The following is a 16,174-nucleotide window of genomic DNA, read 5'->3' as shown; positions in this document are numbered from 1 at the left end:
ACCAAGGGTATACTTTATAGAATTTGATGAAATTATAAATAATTTGAAAAAACAAAAGACCTAGAATGTCAAAGGAAATGATGGAAAGAAGGAAGAAATAGTACAACAATAACCTAGTGTTTGATAAAATGGAAAACATAAATTACCTCAGGAAAAAAAACTCGGTATTTGACTAAAAACTGCTGGGAAACCTAGAAAACAATCTAGCAGAAATTGGTCTTAAACCCTCATCTTACACCATAGTCCACAATATATTCTAAATGGATATGTGACCTTAATATTAAAAATCACATACTTTTTTTTAAAATTAGAAGAGAAAATTGATCATACAACTATGGATATGGATGATAAGATGTGTTCATAACCAAACAAGAATGAGGCAATTACAAAAGATAAAATAATTAACTTTAATTACATGAAACTGAAATGTTTCTGCACAGTCAAAATAAATATACCTAGGGACAGCTAGATGGCACAGTGGATAAAGCACTGGCCCTGGATTTAGGAAGATCTGAGTTCAAATCCGGCCTCAGACACTTGACACTTACTAGCTGTGTGACCCTGGGCAAGTCACTTAACCCTCATTGCCCTGCCCCCAAAAAATAAATAAATAAAACTTTAAAAAATAAAAAATAAATAAAAATACCTAGGATAAGAAGGGAAGTAGTTGGATGAGAAAAAGAATCTTTCAAATTTCTCAGATAAAAATTTGGTATCTAAGGCATATAAACAATTGCCTGCCACCATTTATCCATTGTCATCCATGAAACCTCATCTTACTCTAGACCATGTATTTCTTAGAAAGAGACCCCTGCTTCCCAAAATTTTATATGCTTGCACCTTTGGTCTTCTCTTCTATTTTATGCATGAGGGGAGCAAAAGGGCCAAATATCCTTGGAAAAATCCATACCTTTCAGTGAGAATCCTCTCTTTGCATAACTGCTACAATAACAGCAGCAGCAGCAACAACAGCAGCAACTCTTGCTTCCTCCAGTTAAAGAATTTCCAGTCTCCCTAAATTATTCCATATGTACAATTTATAGGTACACAACATCCAACAATTACACAGCATTAAACAAATTGGACTTAACTATGTTACAATAACATAATTACATGAAAATACATCTGATACAGAAGGTCACATGGAAGCACTTATTATACAATATCACATAATAGAAGTACATACCTAGTCTTTATCTACATTCTATTAGCTATATATTAACTTCCCCAAAGTTAGTAAGTAGTCCTCAGGCTGCAAGACCACCTGGTTACATAAGTGTTGTCTTCACTTATGAGGACAAAGATACCGTATTTCAAGAGACACAGAACAGTGATCCTCCATCACCTCTGCATACTGAGTCTCTCCATTTTCAGTGCAGGAGCACATATCATCAGGTCTATTGGCCTACAGTCCCATTTGTGTTGCTATGAAAACCCTAGGTTGAAAAGTGCTGTCTCTAGCCCCTAAGAAGGCAGGTTTTATAAGTGGCCTTTGGATTCAACACAAATATCCCAGTCTATTCTGAGATCCAGCAACCTAGGCTTGGGTAGCCTTGATATCATTCCCACTCCCCAAAGGAGTACCAAAATTTGGTTCCCTCTTCATCTAGATTTTAACCTAGATCCTCCCTATAACTGTACACCGTCAACTAAAGGATGAGCCTTCACTAGGGTCCATCCAGTTCCTGAACTCAGTTCTCCTGTTCACCTTTTCACCAGAAAATGCAATTGACTCCTATTTGGGTAAGAGGTATCTGTAATGCATTGATTTTATAGTTCCCCAACCATTATCTGGAGATGTTTTTCAGACAGACAGATTGCCTAGTTTTTCTTCAATTGAGAAGGGAAGACTTCCTACCCATCTGCTATTTTGTGCTTCCACAAGGCACTAAGATTTCATGTCAGGACTCCATCCCATGACTAGAGTTCCTGACAGCAAACTCCAGGGCTATACAGTTCCCTTTCCTGCTCCTCTGAGCTGAGGTTCTATGCAGGGACTAGTGCTCCTGATCTCTCAGCCAAATGATGTTGTCAGTAGCCATATCTTGCCCACCCTTGGAGATGACAAGGCATGGATCAGTTGGCAGTTGTGGCTCTCGCTGAAACATCAGTGAGCACATATGGAGTGAAAGCCTCTGGCTTCCATCCTGGTGGCATTATAGGCGTGCACCAGAAAAGCCACATGCTTTCTCTTTCCTTCCTAGTATACTTTATGCACTCCAAAGGCACTGAACCTTGGATTTCTATAATAGTTTCTTCAATCTTAGAACAAAGCTAAAGGTCTGTTCTCTTTCTTCTATGGAAGTAGTCATGAACTTAAAATATTTTCTGGAGGCAGCTAGGTGGCGCAGTGGATAGTGCACCAGCCCTGGAGTCAGGAGTACCTGAGTTCAAATCCAGCCTCAGACACTTAACACTTACTAGCTGTGTGACCCTGGGCAAGACACTTAACCCCAATTGCCTCACCAAAAACAAAAAAAAAATTTCTATACTCTCAGGTCCACCAATTTTTCCATCTAATGCCCACAAATATTTGAGAACTGTGATTTGGGGGTATCACATTGTAAAGATAGTTTTACATTCCTTGAGGTGCTCTATCAATTGCCTCTATTTCTCTGAATAATTTCCCTGTTACTCCTGCAACACATCTGTGGCATGGTCCATCAAGGGCTCAAAAACTTCCTCTTTAAGCAAATGGGTGTCTCCTGCCCTGAAAATAATCATTATTGCCCATAGTAAACTGATTCTGGCTTTATTGTATGATTGACAACCTTTTAACACATTCTGAGCCCGTACCTTAGTTGGCAACAGATCAGTGCCCAGAGCGAATGTCTCACATGTCAGTAATCCCCTTATATCTCCCATAGTTCATCCTTCTTTCTTTATAATGGTCTTCAGTTGGTTTAGCAAATCCTAGCCCTAAGGAAAATATCAAAAATTTAGAATCAGAAGGAACTTTTGTATCTAATCTAATCTCCTTCTGTCGCTGTTGTTGTTCAGCATATCTGACTCATCATGACCCCATTTGGGGTTTTCTTGGCAAAGATACTGGAGTGGTTTGCCATTTCCTTCTCCAGATCATTTTATAGATGAGGAAACTAGGGTTAAATGACTTGCCCAAGGTCACACAGCTAGTAAGTGTCTGAGGCTACATTTGAACTCATGAAGATGAGTCTTCCTGACTCCAGGTCTGGCGCTCTATCCACTATGCTACCTAGCTGCCCTTTACAAGGGAAGAAAACTGAGTTCCAGAGAAATTTAATATTTTTACCAAGGAGCAAAGTCAGGATTATAATTCAGATCTCTCTTGCTCAAAATTCTATATTACACTACCAGTAGGGTTAGTAACTAATTTCCCAGTAGCCCCTTTTCTGGTTATTTCTCTGGAGAGCTGGAAAATCTTCAGAGTATTAGACAGCCCAGTCAGTATAGCAGACTCATTGTTCTCTTTCCTGAATGCCTTCCTGGGAACTTCACCTCCCCACAAAGAAGCCACAGCAGGGCTCAGAATCATTTCAGTGTTACTCTTGTCAACAGCCTATGGGTACTTCTCAAATTAATAGTCCTCTGTAAGTGTCAATTCTGGAGCCAAGTGAGCAGAACCAAGAGAATATACAATATTTGAAAGACTAAGGAACTCGGATCAACATAATGACAAGCCATGATTCCAGGGGACTCACGAAGAGACAAGTTACCCACTCCTTACTCCAGAGGTGATGAACTCAGCAGATTGAGGCATATTTTTTTAGACATGGCTAATGCTGAGATTTATTGTGCACATGAAAAAGTAGTTTTGCTTCTCTTTCTTTATCAGTAGCAGGGGAGGGAGAGGGTCAGGGGTAGAAAGTGGATTTTTAGTTATTTTAAAAATTAATTTTAAAATGATGTGTTTGTGTGTACCATCATTGTGCATCAATCTTTCAATAACTGGGTGAAGCTGGTGGCTATTTTCCCAGTGCCCAATGATGTACAATGATTGCCCACATTGATACTTGCAGGGTCTTTGCTGACTAGTAAATACACTGCTCATGCAGGCAGTCAACCTAGCAATGCTAGGGAAGCATCCCCAGTGTTCACCCAAATCAATCACTTCAGATAAGCTCCCAAATGTAACCTGAAACTCCAGACTCTGATGGTTTGGGTTCAGACCTCAAGGCTTTTCAATGATATTTCTATATAGTAGCATATCTTTCTATGATTGCTCACATTTAGAAGTTTCCCTAGGAACATCAGAGTCCAACTTATGGCTATCTCTCAAGGATAAGCTCCCTGCCATCAGTGGAGGCTACCATGGTATTAACATACTCCAGATCTGATGAAGAACAGAGTAGGGAGTTCATATCTTTGTCCACTTAGCAAGGAGATCATGACCTAGTGTCACGGTGGTAAAGTCTGGACAATCAGAAGCCAATCTCTAGCTTGTTGTTGAGTTGTTTCAATCACATCTGATTCTCCATGACCCAATTTGGGATTTTACTGGCAAAGATAATGGAATGGTTTGCCATTTCCTTCTCCAGCTCATTTTACAGATGGGGAAACTAAGGCAAACAGGGTTAAGTGACTTGCCCAGGGTCACACAGCTGGAAAGTGTCTGAGGCCAGATTTGAGCTCAGGAAGATGTTTTCTTGACTCCAGGCCCAGTGTTCTATCCACTGAGCCAGCTAGATGCCCTGTATTAGACTTAGAGGCAGTAAAATTAGGCTCTAATTCTGGTTCTGTCCCGGGGTACACACCTGTAAAGAAACTTAGTGGTAATCTCATATAGCCCCTGATTTTACAGAGGAAGAGCCCGCGTCTCAGAGAAGTCAGGTCATTTGTCCAAGGTTACACAGGTAGCCAATAGGTCTTTCACTCCACAATACTTCCTCTTCCCATATTACACTGTTTCCATATTTATTGACAAGTCAAAACTTCTCAGAGATTTTTTTCTTCGTGTGTCAGATGAGGACACTACTACCTCCCCTCTCTGCCTGGAAGGCCTAAGTTCAAATTCGGCCTCAAACAATTATGAGTTGTGTGACCTTGGGCAAGTTATAACACCTCTCTTGGTCTGTTTCTCCATTTGCAAAATGGGGGTAATAATAGCATGTACCCCACAGAGATGTTGTGAGAATCAAATAAGTATGTCCTTACATAATTGCTAGCTTGTTACCTCAAAGTGGCATTGTAAAAATCAAATAAGAAAACACTAGGAAATAAGATTTCACATTTCTTACCACCAAAACCCTTCGGGAGTTGTAGCTAGGTTGGTAATTGTGGAAGAAATTTGAATCTATCTAACCCTTATTCTTCAGTCCCATCTCCTTATTACTATGGAGCAGCAAGTGCTCTATACATCTTGTATAGAGCACTAGACTTGGAAGCAAGAAGACTCATCTTCCTGAGTTCAAATCTGGCTTCAGACACTTACTAGCTGTGTGACCCTAGGCAAGTCACAGACCTGTTTGCCTCAGTTCCTCATCTGCAAAATGGGTTGGAGAAGGAAATGACAAACCGCTCCAGTATATCTGCCAAGAAAATCTCAAATGAGGTCAATGAGTCAGACACAACTTCTCCCCTACCCACCCTATTCCCTTTTATGTATTTTGAACATGCATGTCTATACATAAGTTGTCTTCTCCGGCTAGATCATAAGCTCTTCAAAGACAGAGACTATTTTTCAGCTTTGCATACACCCCAGCACTTGGCACAGTGCCTGGCACATGATAGGTAAATGCTTATTGATTGATTATTTGCAGACATAACAAGACTATCCACTTATCAACTATATGCTTATTCTACTCACAGCCTCAGTTTTCTGTTGTTAGATGGTTACATGCTCCATGATCACAGTAGTAGGGCCTAGGAAAACACCACCTGTGTTGGAATTTGTCCTTCAATTCTTCTTATTCTCCCTTCTGCTAGATATGAACGTGACTAAAATGCACTGATGCATTAAAGAGAAGCATTGACATGCAGGGAGCACCACAAAACAAATTCTAAAATGTTTGAAACACTCATTGGTCCTTATCTAAAACTACACTAAATAGTATTAAGGCTATAAACCTGTTCACTGCAATTTTCTTCTCAGCTGAAACGCAAGACATTTTGGCAATCTGGTGTGGGAGGTAGCTGTTTCAATGACACTTTTAATTAATATTTCATATGTACTTTGTCCTTGCCATAGCCAGAGATGCTGATCATTCTTAAAGCTGTATGGATGAGGCAGCTTACGTCTTGTATGATATTAGACAGGAGAATGAGTCTTTTTTTTTATTTGGTGGCTAAGATCTTATCGAGTCCCAGTGCATCTGACTAATAGCTGTAATTTTTTAAAAAAACTCACAGGTCTAACCCTAAGGCTACATCAAAAGCCCTTCAGATCAACTATTATGTTAAGCATGTTTCTAATATATAAGAGAAAACTCTTCCTTCTCCAAAAAAAAAAGAATACCTATGAACAAAAAATCAGGAGATTTTTTTCAGTGCTAATGGAGAAAGTATAGTTAAAAAGTTTAAATGTACCTGTCTCAGACACGCTGAATTGAAAATAAAATACTAAAATACTTCCACTATTCTCTTAAGGTCCCTTGCAAATAAATTCAAAGTATCTCTTGGCCTACAAACACTTTCACTAGCCCTTGCCTAGCTTATCAAACGCATAGTGGACAATGGCCAATTCGGTATCAATGGGCCTGAGGAGCCCAAAGAACATAGGAAGGTCATATTTTCAGCCTAGAAGGTCATATTTTCAATTTCCATTAGGATGGAGACTATTCAACTTACAACTTGCCCTCAGTTAGATTTCCTTTAGGCTCAGACATATCCTAAAGATTTATGCAACTTGATATGACTGTGCTGAGTGTCTCACACTTACCTTTCTCCTTTGAGAAATCTCAAAATAAAACAATTAGTTCTTTCAAGGTGAGCTGAAGGGCGCCAAATACTAAAGAATTCTTGATCACTGGAAAAACTTGGAAACAGGAAACTGAGATCTATAACCACCAAAATCTTCCAGCACCACCATGTGGCATCTAATTACAAATCCTGTTCCTTATAACACATGACTCTGAAATCAGCAGGTGACATAAGAAGCCATTGCAGCTCATATCAATGCATCCAGAAGGTATTAGAGCTGCTTCTAAGAGTTCTAAATGGAAGGGATAAACTTACAGTTGGGATACCCTTACAGACCCAGCCTTGCAAAGGGTGCCATTTTATTACAATGGTAAATTTCTTCCTCAGCACAAACAGGATAGAGGAAAAAACACTAAATGTGACATTTGAGAGTCAAATCCTGTTTCAAATCCCACTTCTGCTACTTGCTCCCTGTGTGACCTTGGGCACGTAAGTCAGCCTCTGGGGTCTTAGCTTCCTCTTCCTCCTCTTTAAGAAAAGGAGGTTCTATTATAGATTTAAAGCCTGTGATTCTAAAATTCTGATGAGACGATGAGCCCAGTCACTTAGCATCTTAGGCTAGTGGACCAGATAGGATCCTCACAAATTTCAAATAGAATCAAATCACATATAAAATATATGGTTCTGAAACCTCACATTTAAGCTAGGGGAAAAGAGAAGGACTAATGAGATGCCATATGGCAGCTGAATGCTGCCTCGGATTGATTGGCATCACCTGCATCTTTCTTCCCAGAGAGAGTTTATGGCTTTGCCACATGAGAGGTGAGCTATAAATCAGTTTCACTGCTTCCTCTTCCCTTTCTACCATTTTCTCATGTTCTTTATTTACTAAATTTTTATATTGAATTACTTTCTTAGGAAGTCTTAGCATTGTGGAAATATGGTGCCATGGAAAGACCACTGGACTGTTTGTTAGGTAGACTAAGTTTGAGTCTCAGCTCTGCTATTCACTAATGATGGGAACTTAAACAGAGCACTATTACCCTGTGAGTCAGATTTCTCTTCCACAAAATGAGAAAAGTGGACTAGACAATCTTGAAAGTCCCTTCCAGGTCCTCCTAATTTCAAGATTTCCAGTACTGTTACTCATATTTTGCATTTGGGAGTTGCTTTCCCAATGCTGCTCAAATGAAAAAGGAACAATGCCTAGGATTCAGGTCTTCTCATGCCTAAACCAATAAGTCTTTCATAGAACCAGCTCTGGCTTCATCTCTGAACCAACTATTTTGATTCATACTCTAGCCATCAACTTTAGTCTCCTCCCACCAGAACCCTGGACTCTGCCTCTGGGACACAAGGCTTTGATAATCGAGCTCCCACCTTGCCTGGTCCAGAATCAGGTTTTTGTGTCACTTCTTGGCCATCTCAACACCATCAACAGAGTGCCCTCCCTCCCTTCCAACTCCCCTTTATATTATATCTTCCCCCCTTAGAATGTAAATTTCCTAATTTCATTTTTGCCTTTGTGTCTCTAGTGCTTAGCAAAGTGCCTGCCACATAGTATGGCATTTATTAAATGCTTTAATCTAACCTAATCAAACCAGTCAGCTCAATCAATGAATAATAAGATATCAATATGAACATTTATTAAGCTGCTACTATGTGCTAGGCACTGTGCTAAGCACTGGGGATATAAAAGGACAGTCCCTACCCTCAAGGAGCTTACAACCTAAGGGGGGAGACAACATGCAAACTTATATATGCAAAGCAAGCCAATACAAAATAAAAAGGAAATAATTGACAGGGGGAAGGTGCTGGAATTAAGAGGGGTTAGGGAGGGCTTCCTGTAGAAGGTGGGATTTAAGTTGGAACTTAAAGGAAGGCTGGGAAGTCAATAGTTAGAAAGGAGGAGTGAGAGGATTCCAAGCACAGGGGACAACCAGAGAGAATGCCTGGGTTCAAGAGATGGTCTTGTTCATGCATTTGTTAATGGTAATACACTGGGAATACAAAGGCAGAAATGAAATGGTCCCTGCTTTCAAAGAATTTACATTGTGTCAGAAGTACAATATACAAACAGGTAGATGTATGTACAATACGTACAAAATAAAGACGAGGAAATTTTTTTTTTAGTGAGGCAATTGGGGTTAAGTGACTTGCCCAGGGTCACACAGCTGGTAAGTGTTAAGTGTCTGAGGCTGGATTTGAACTCAGGTACTCTTGACTCCAGGGCCGGTGCTCTATCCACTGCACCACCGAGCTGCCCCCAAGACAAGGAAATTTTGAGAGAGGAGGAACTAGTACCTGGAGGAGAGAGGAAGGAGGAGGGAGAGATCAGGAAAGGTCTTATGTCTGAACTGAATTTTGAAGGAAACTAGCAGTTATGAGACATGGGAGAAAATGAATGCAAAAGCACTGAGAAAGAAAATGGAATATTTTATATATAAGGAACAGCAAAAAGGCCAGAGTAGCTGGACTATGAAAGGGAATAAATGTATAAGTTTCGAAAGGAAGTCTTACCCTACATTTTGCAGGGTGGAGGGTTCCACCTAATACACTAGAGACCTTCCTTACAATTGCAAGAGTCCCAGTGGAGCGCTCTCACCATCTACCTGCTGTCCTTCACTCCCGAAACATCATCAACTCTTTCTCTTTTGGTCATACAATTGTTGATCGAATCCTTTACTCCTGTTTTTCAGAGCTCCTCTTTAGTTATGTGTCACTGCCTGCTCACATCCAATATGCATTTTTCCATTACATTTTGTGTAATACTTATCTTTAGTTTTTCAGAAACCGTGGAGTTCCAGGTCTCTCTGCCATACAGAAACTAGACAATTTTTGCAAAATGTATTGAAAAGAAGGCCCTCTGTTTTGGGAGGGAAAGATGGGCCTTGGTTTTTATGGGAAACTTGAGGTCAGTAAAATTGCTTTGTGATTTCCCAAAAGCAATCCAGACTGTCCTTTTCCTCCTGGACTTGTCCCTCTGTATAACCTGTCCCAGATATGCATACTGTTGGAAAGTTCTATTGTGTGTCCATTCAAATACATGTTGAAATCCGAATAGAAATCTTTCATCCATATAGTCTATACTGTGTCGATGGACAGGAAAATTTTCTTTTAGTATAAATTTCAGGAAAAAAAAAGAGTATAAATTTCTTCCAGGAGGCTCTGAAATGTTCAGAATAATGCAATCAATGCAATGCAATGTCATCCATCAACAGAAGCATCTGAAGGACCTCATTATCCCCAGGTAGTCTCTCCTAAACTTGGACTTTGCACTCAATCTCCTTTGTCATAGTAGTAATGGCAACCACACCTCTTCTCATTTTGTACCTTGTATGGTGTTTATCATCAAAGGCTCATTGAATAGGGTTATTTCTGTTGTATCTTCCAAGAAATCCTAAATGACCTTGATATATGGATGAGCAACACCTTATTGAAGGAGAACCTGTAAGGCATTTTGATCTATCAAGTCAAATTCCTTTTCATAGTCAACAGTAAACACAATGTAATCTTATTTTCTGTGCATCTTTCAGTCAACTGTGATATTATGAATCTGTGATCCATTGTTGAATATCATTTGTGAAAACCTGATTGTGAAAGGCCTTCATCAAGCATGTTTTCAGTTTGTGTACAGATGAGCTTCATAATGATTTTGCAAAGGTGGGAGAATAATTATATAATTTTGTTAGTTACTGATACTGTCTTTGTCACTTGGGGGGGGGGGAGAAGCGGGGAGCATTAATATGTTTTGAGGAGGGGCAGCTAGGTGGCGCAGTGGATAAAGCACTGGCCCTGGATTCAGGAGGACCTGAGTTCAAATCCAGCCTCAGATACTTAACACTTACTAGCTGTGTGACCCTGGGCAAGTCACTTAACCCCAATTGCCTCACCAAAACAAAGCAAAAAAAAAATGTTTTGAGGGTTTTTTCCAAGTCTTTATTTACCCTCCTTTGTATACTTTGTGTATTGGTGTCTCAGTATCCTCACAAATAGAACCCCTCTAGTCAGAACGCTTCTATTTACACTTGATCCAATCTCATCTTTGTTCTTTCTCATCTTTTTTCTCTTCAGTGACATTTTTACCTGCTCTATAAGTACTTCAAGGAACATAATAATAAAACCCTAATCTGGTTTCACTTTTCTTGATGTGGAAAATTTATTGAAATACTTTTTGCAAATCTTTTCCATTTTTCTTCCATTCATAGCCCTTTTTTCCATTTTCATCCATGAACACCCTTAAGATGACTGCTTAGCTGGATAGTTGGATATCCTGCCAAGTTATCTTCAAACTGGTTCTATATGTCACTACTTCTCTCTGCTCCATAAAACAGTACTACTCATTATAATCTATCATCCTTCATCATGAGATTTTTACAGACCAGTTTATATTCTAATCCAGGGTTGCCTTTGTCAGCCATCTCTCTTTGGCAAATGAATCAAATTTTTGCTGACTAAGGCACATTGGTTTATCTTCTGGATGAAATTATGACAGTTGGTGTCTATGTTATCTCTGTTGTCCATTTCCCATTTTTCATTTTCAATAGTTTATTTAAACAATTCAGTGTTAGGGATAGAGACTAGATCTGTGATTTCATTGATAAGAAAATTTCTAGATGAAGAAACTCTACTAATGAAGATCAGTACCATCTCTGTAACTTTAATTCTTAAGAGACCTTTCCAGAACACTGAGAGCTTAAGTGCCTTGCTAGGGTCACAAAATCAGTCAGTTTACATCAGGGCAGTATTTGAACTCAGATTTTCTTAGCTCCAAGACCAGATCTGTATCCACAGTACCACATTGCCCCTCACTTCTGGGTTAAATCTTCTTAACTGTATCTCCTGTTTTTTTCTTATTACTATTTTTTCTTCTTATTTATCATAAATTCTGATCTTAACTCTGATTGATTTTTGACTGTGCACAGATAGCTGACTCAATGATGATTCCCACATCAATAATGTCTTTTAAAAAACTCTGATCACAACTCCAAAGACCAACAATGAAGTGTGCCACCCACCTCCTAATGGGAGGACTGTGGAGATAGGGTGCAGGATCTTACATAAAGGTTTGCACATGGGAAATATGTAGATTTGTTTTGTTTGACTATGATCATTTATTACAAGGATTGTGTTTTTCTTTATTTATTACAACCTAAGGGGGGAGAGGAACTAGTGATAGTTTTGACCAAAAGAAGGTCATTGGCGCATGCTTTCAAAATGCACAGAAGAGAACAGAAAGAAGTTCAGAGGGAAGCATATACAATTAGGATTGCTTTGAAAGTAACATGTTGAATTTATTACATACTTTTTTTAAAAAAAGAAAACTATATATGAAAGAGGTTCTCAGTTTCACATGTGATCTTCTGTTCTTTGGTGTTTCTTAAATTAAAATTAATAAACATAAAAATTTAAAAATAATAACATCTTTTCCTGTATGTTAAAACATAGTCAGTTTCATTCTTAATAAAACTATTTGGTGCTTACCATATCCGGCATCTACCAAAGCATGTTTTAAGAAATTATTCATGGGGGCGGCTAGGTGGCACAGTGGATAAAGCCTCCTGGATTCAGGAGGACCTGAGTTCAAATCCGGCCTCAGACACTTGACACTTACTAGCTGTGTGACCCTGGGCAAGTCACTTAACCCCAATTGCCTCACTAAAAAAAAAGAAAGAAAGAAAGAAATTATTCATGATATAGAGGTATGAGACTTCTTTATAATGAAGTCTTTGGCCTCTCATTTCTTTTGCCTGAATCAATATTATTCCCCCCCCCTTCATTTTTTCCTACCTTTGCATTGAAATCATCAATATCAGAGGTGGTTTTATTTGGGCAGAATGTTATCAAGTTCTTCATAGAAATTCTTTATCATTTCAGCCTCAGCGATTGATTCTTGGTACTAAGTTGCAATTATTTTCATGGTGGTCCTTTTGGAAATACTTATTAATAGAAATACTATAATACATTATCAAGTTAAGCAAAATACTTATTTAGCACCTACTAAGTGTCTGGTAGTGTACTAAACACTGAGGATAGGAAAAAAGGGGGGAAAAGTTGCTTTTTTTTTTTGCGGGGAAATGGGGGTTAAGTGACTTTCCCAGGGTCACACAGGTAGTAAGTGTCAAGTGGCTGAGGCCAGATTTGAACTCAGGTACTCCTGAATCCAGGGCCAATGCTCTATCCACTGCACCACCTAGCTGCCCCCTGAAAAGTTGCTTTTGTAAAAGTTCAGTCTAACGGGGGAGACAACATACAAACAAGTATGTGCAAACAAGTTTTATATCTATATAAATATATACAAAACTTGTTTGTACATAATCATTTATATGTTAATAATATAGGTGTATATGTGCATGTATGTATACACATGTGTGTATAGGTGTATATGTGCATGTATGTATACACATGTGTGTCTACATATATGCACTGTGTATACATGTGTATGTTAATATACCTATATACACGTATGTGTGTATATAGAATATGATAAGTTGTAGATCATCAACAGAGTGAAGGAACTAGCATTAAGAGGGATCAGGAAAAGCTTTTAATAAGAAGGTGGGATTTTAGCTGGGACTAGAAGGAAGCCAGGGAAGTCAAGAAATGGAGATGGGTCAGAAAAAATTTCCATCCATGGAGAAGAGCCAGTGAACACATCTGGAATCCAAAGATGTCATGTTTTGTGAGAAGAATTGTAAGGAGAGCAGTAGCACTTAATTGCAAAAAGAGAAACAAGGTGAGAGAAGTAAAAAAGGTAGGAAAGGTCCATGTTAAGAAGGGCCTTCAAAACCATATAGAGGGGCAGCTAGGTGGCACAGTGGATAGAGCGCCAGCCCTGGAGTCAGGAGGACCTGAATTCAAATCTGGCCTCAGACACTTGATACCTACTAGCTGTGTGACCCTGGGCAAGTCACTTAATCCCAATTGCCTCACCAAAAACAAAAAAACAAAAAAAAAATAGAGAGAGGAATTTTATTTGATCCTGGAAAATAATGAGTTACTAGAGTTTATTGAATGAGAGGGTAACATAGTGAAATATGCATTAGGAATATCATATTTGACAGCTGAGTGAAGGATGAACTGGAGTGAGGAAAAACAGACAAGTAGGAGGGCACTCCCAGGAATCATACAGCTTTCAGACCATCCACAAACTTTCACTTGACTGTTGGTGGTCTAAAGGTGAAATCTTTGTCCAGTGACTAACAAATGGACATATTGCTGGAGATGCTTAACCATATCAATCTTGGCATGCTGGCTATAAATGAAACCACAAGAAAGAAGACAGTCACAGCTAAATGAAAGATAGAATGTTAAAAAAAAATCCCAAAGCAAAACAAAACCCAGATTTAAATGTCAGGCAAGCAACAAGCATCCTTTAAGCACTTAAAGGCATGGCACTAAGTGCTGGGTATTCAAATACAAGCAAAAAACGGAAAACAAAATAGCTTATGCACCGTAAATGAGGGAAGGCTCCACATTAAAGGGAGCTGAAAAGCTGATGGGTTAGGGGAGGAGGATGGCAAAATCCAGAGAGTCAAAGGAGGGGAAGAAAACATGGCCTGCCTGGGCCTGTCCCCAAAGTATGGATGCTGGCATGAACTCTCCAACAGAACGAGAGGCCTGGTATGGTGCAGGAATGTTTCTGAGTACCAGCGCCCCAGATTCTGAGGAAAGTCCCACGGTGGGAAAGCAACTAAAGAATAGTTGTGAATTCCATAGAGACAGAAGCACAACCAGGAGGGAAATTTTTAAATAATTAATTATTTTTTTGAAATTAAAATTATGTATCGTGATAAGAAGTAGATGATCATAATATATTTAGGTTGCTAAAATAAGTATTTTTTAAACTTTAAATATTCTTTTCCTATTAAAATTTTCTTTTTTTAAAAAAAGCCACATAAAAGGGAAAGAGAGGGGTTTTTTTTTTCCCCATTCGAAGGTAACTCAGTGGGTGGGGGCCCTACAAAGCCTCTCTCTTCAAAGTATTCTTCAAGGGTACTTGAAGGGCAAGCCAAAGGGATAATTTCATTTTTCTTAGGAAAATGCTTTAGAAAATCATGTCTGATAAATGTGGATGGCCTTGATTTTGAACTGGTTGCTATGTTTCATTTTCCCAAGTTTTCTCTGCATGCCTGAATTTGACTCATGGATGCTGTCTCTAAGTGCCCTTTTCTCTTAAATGTTCATGACTTAAAACTTCAGGCAGAGCTTCCTTGCTGGGCAGCCTTGCAGTGGGAAATTTCCCTAGCCCTGATTACTTGTGATTTTAAGATATTGTCTGAAACTTTCCTCCTAATAATTCAGACTCCCATCTCTTTTGTTTTTCCTTCGATCTCAGATCGAGTGATAAATTATATGTGATTCCACTGATTTAAAGACTGAATGTTGTAATAATCAGAACCCACAGAATACAAGGCCATTTGCATTAGCTCCCAGACAACATAGTCGTCTAATGCAGATTAGCAGAGTGTATATGTTAGTAGGTTGTATATCTGCTCCTCAGTTGGACTATACTATGAGCCTTCCATTTAACATCCAAGTATCTTGGGGCAGCTAGGTGGCATAGTGGATAAAGTACTGACCCTGGATTCAGGAAGACCTGAGTTCAAATCCGGCCTCAGACACTTGACATTAGCTGTGTGACCCTGGGCAAGTCACTTAACCCTCATTGCCCCATAAAAAAACAAACAAACAAACAAACAGGGGGCAGCTAGGTGGTGAAGTGGATAGTGCACCAGCCCTGGAGTCAGGAGGACCTAAATTCAAATCCGGCCTCAGACACTTGACACTTACTAGTTGTGTGGCCCTGGGCAAGTCACTTAATCCCAATTGCCTCACCAAAAACAAAAAACAAAAAATACAACTTTTAGGGGCAGCTAGGTGGCGCAGTGGATAGAGGACCGGCCCTGGAGTCAGGAGTACCTGAATTCAAATCCGGCCTCAGACACTTAACACTTACTGGCTGTGGGACCCTGGGCAAGTCACTTAACCCCAATTGCATCACTAAAAAATAAATAAATAAAACAAAACAAAACAAAACAAACAAACCAAATATCTCCTGTAACTCAGAGACTCATTACCCTCTTTATCCGTGGATACTCCTTGGTAATATTTGTAATGACTCATATGGTGTTACCTTTTAAAAAAATGCTTTCCGGGGGGCAGCTAAGTGGTGCAGTAGATAGAGCACCAGCCCTGGTGTCAGGAGGACCTAAGTTCAAATCCAATCTCAGACACTTGATACTTACAAGCTATGTGACCCTGGGCAAGTCACTTAACCCCAATTGCCTCACAAAACAAAAGCAAAAAAATGCTTCACTTCCTAGCTGTGTGACCC

The sequence above is a fragment of the Dromiciops gliroides genome, chromosome 1, assembly GCF_019393635.1.
Source record: "Dromiciops gliroides isolate mDroGli1 chromosome 1, mDroGli1.pri, whole genome shotgun sequence".
NCBI lineage: Eukaryota > Metazoa > Chordata > Mammalia > Microbiotheria > Microbiotheriidae > Dromiciops > Dromiciops gliroides.
Note: the sequence above shows the minus strand (reverse complement) of the source record.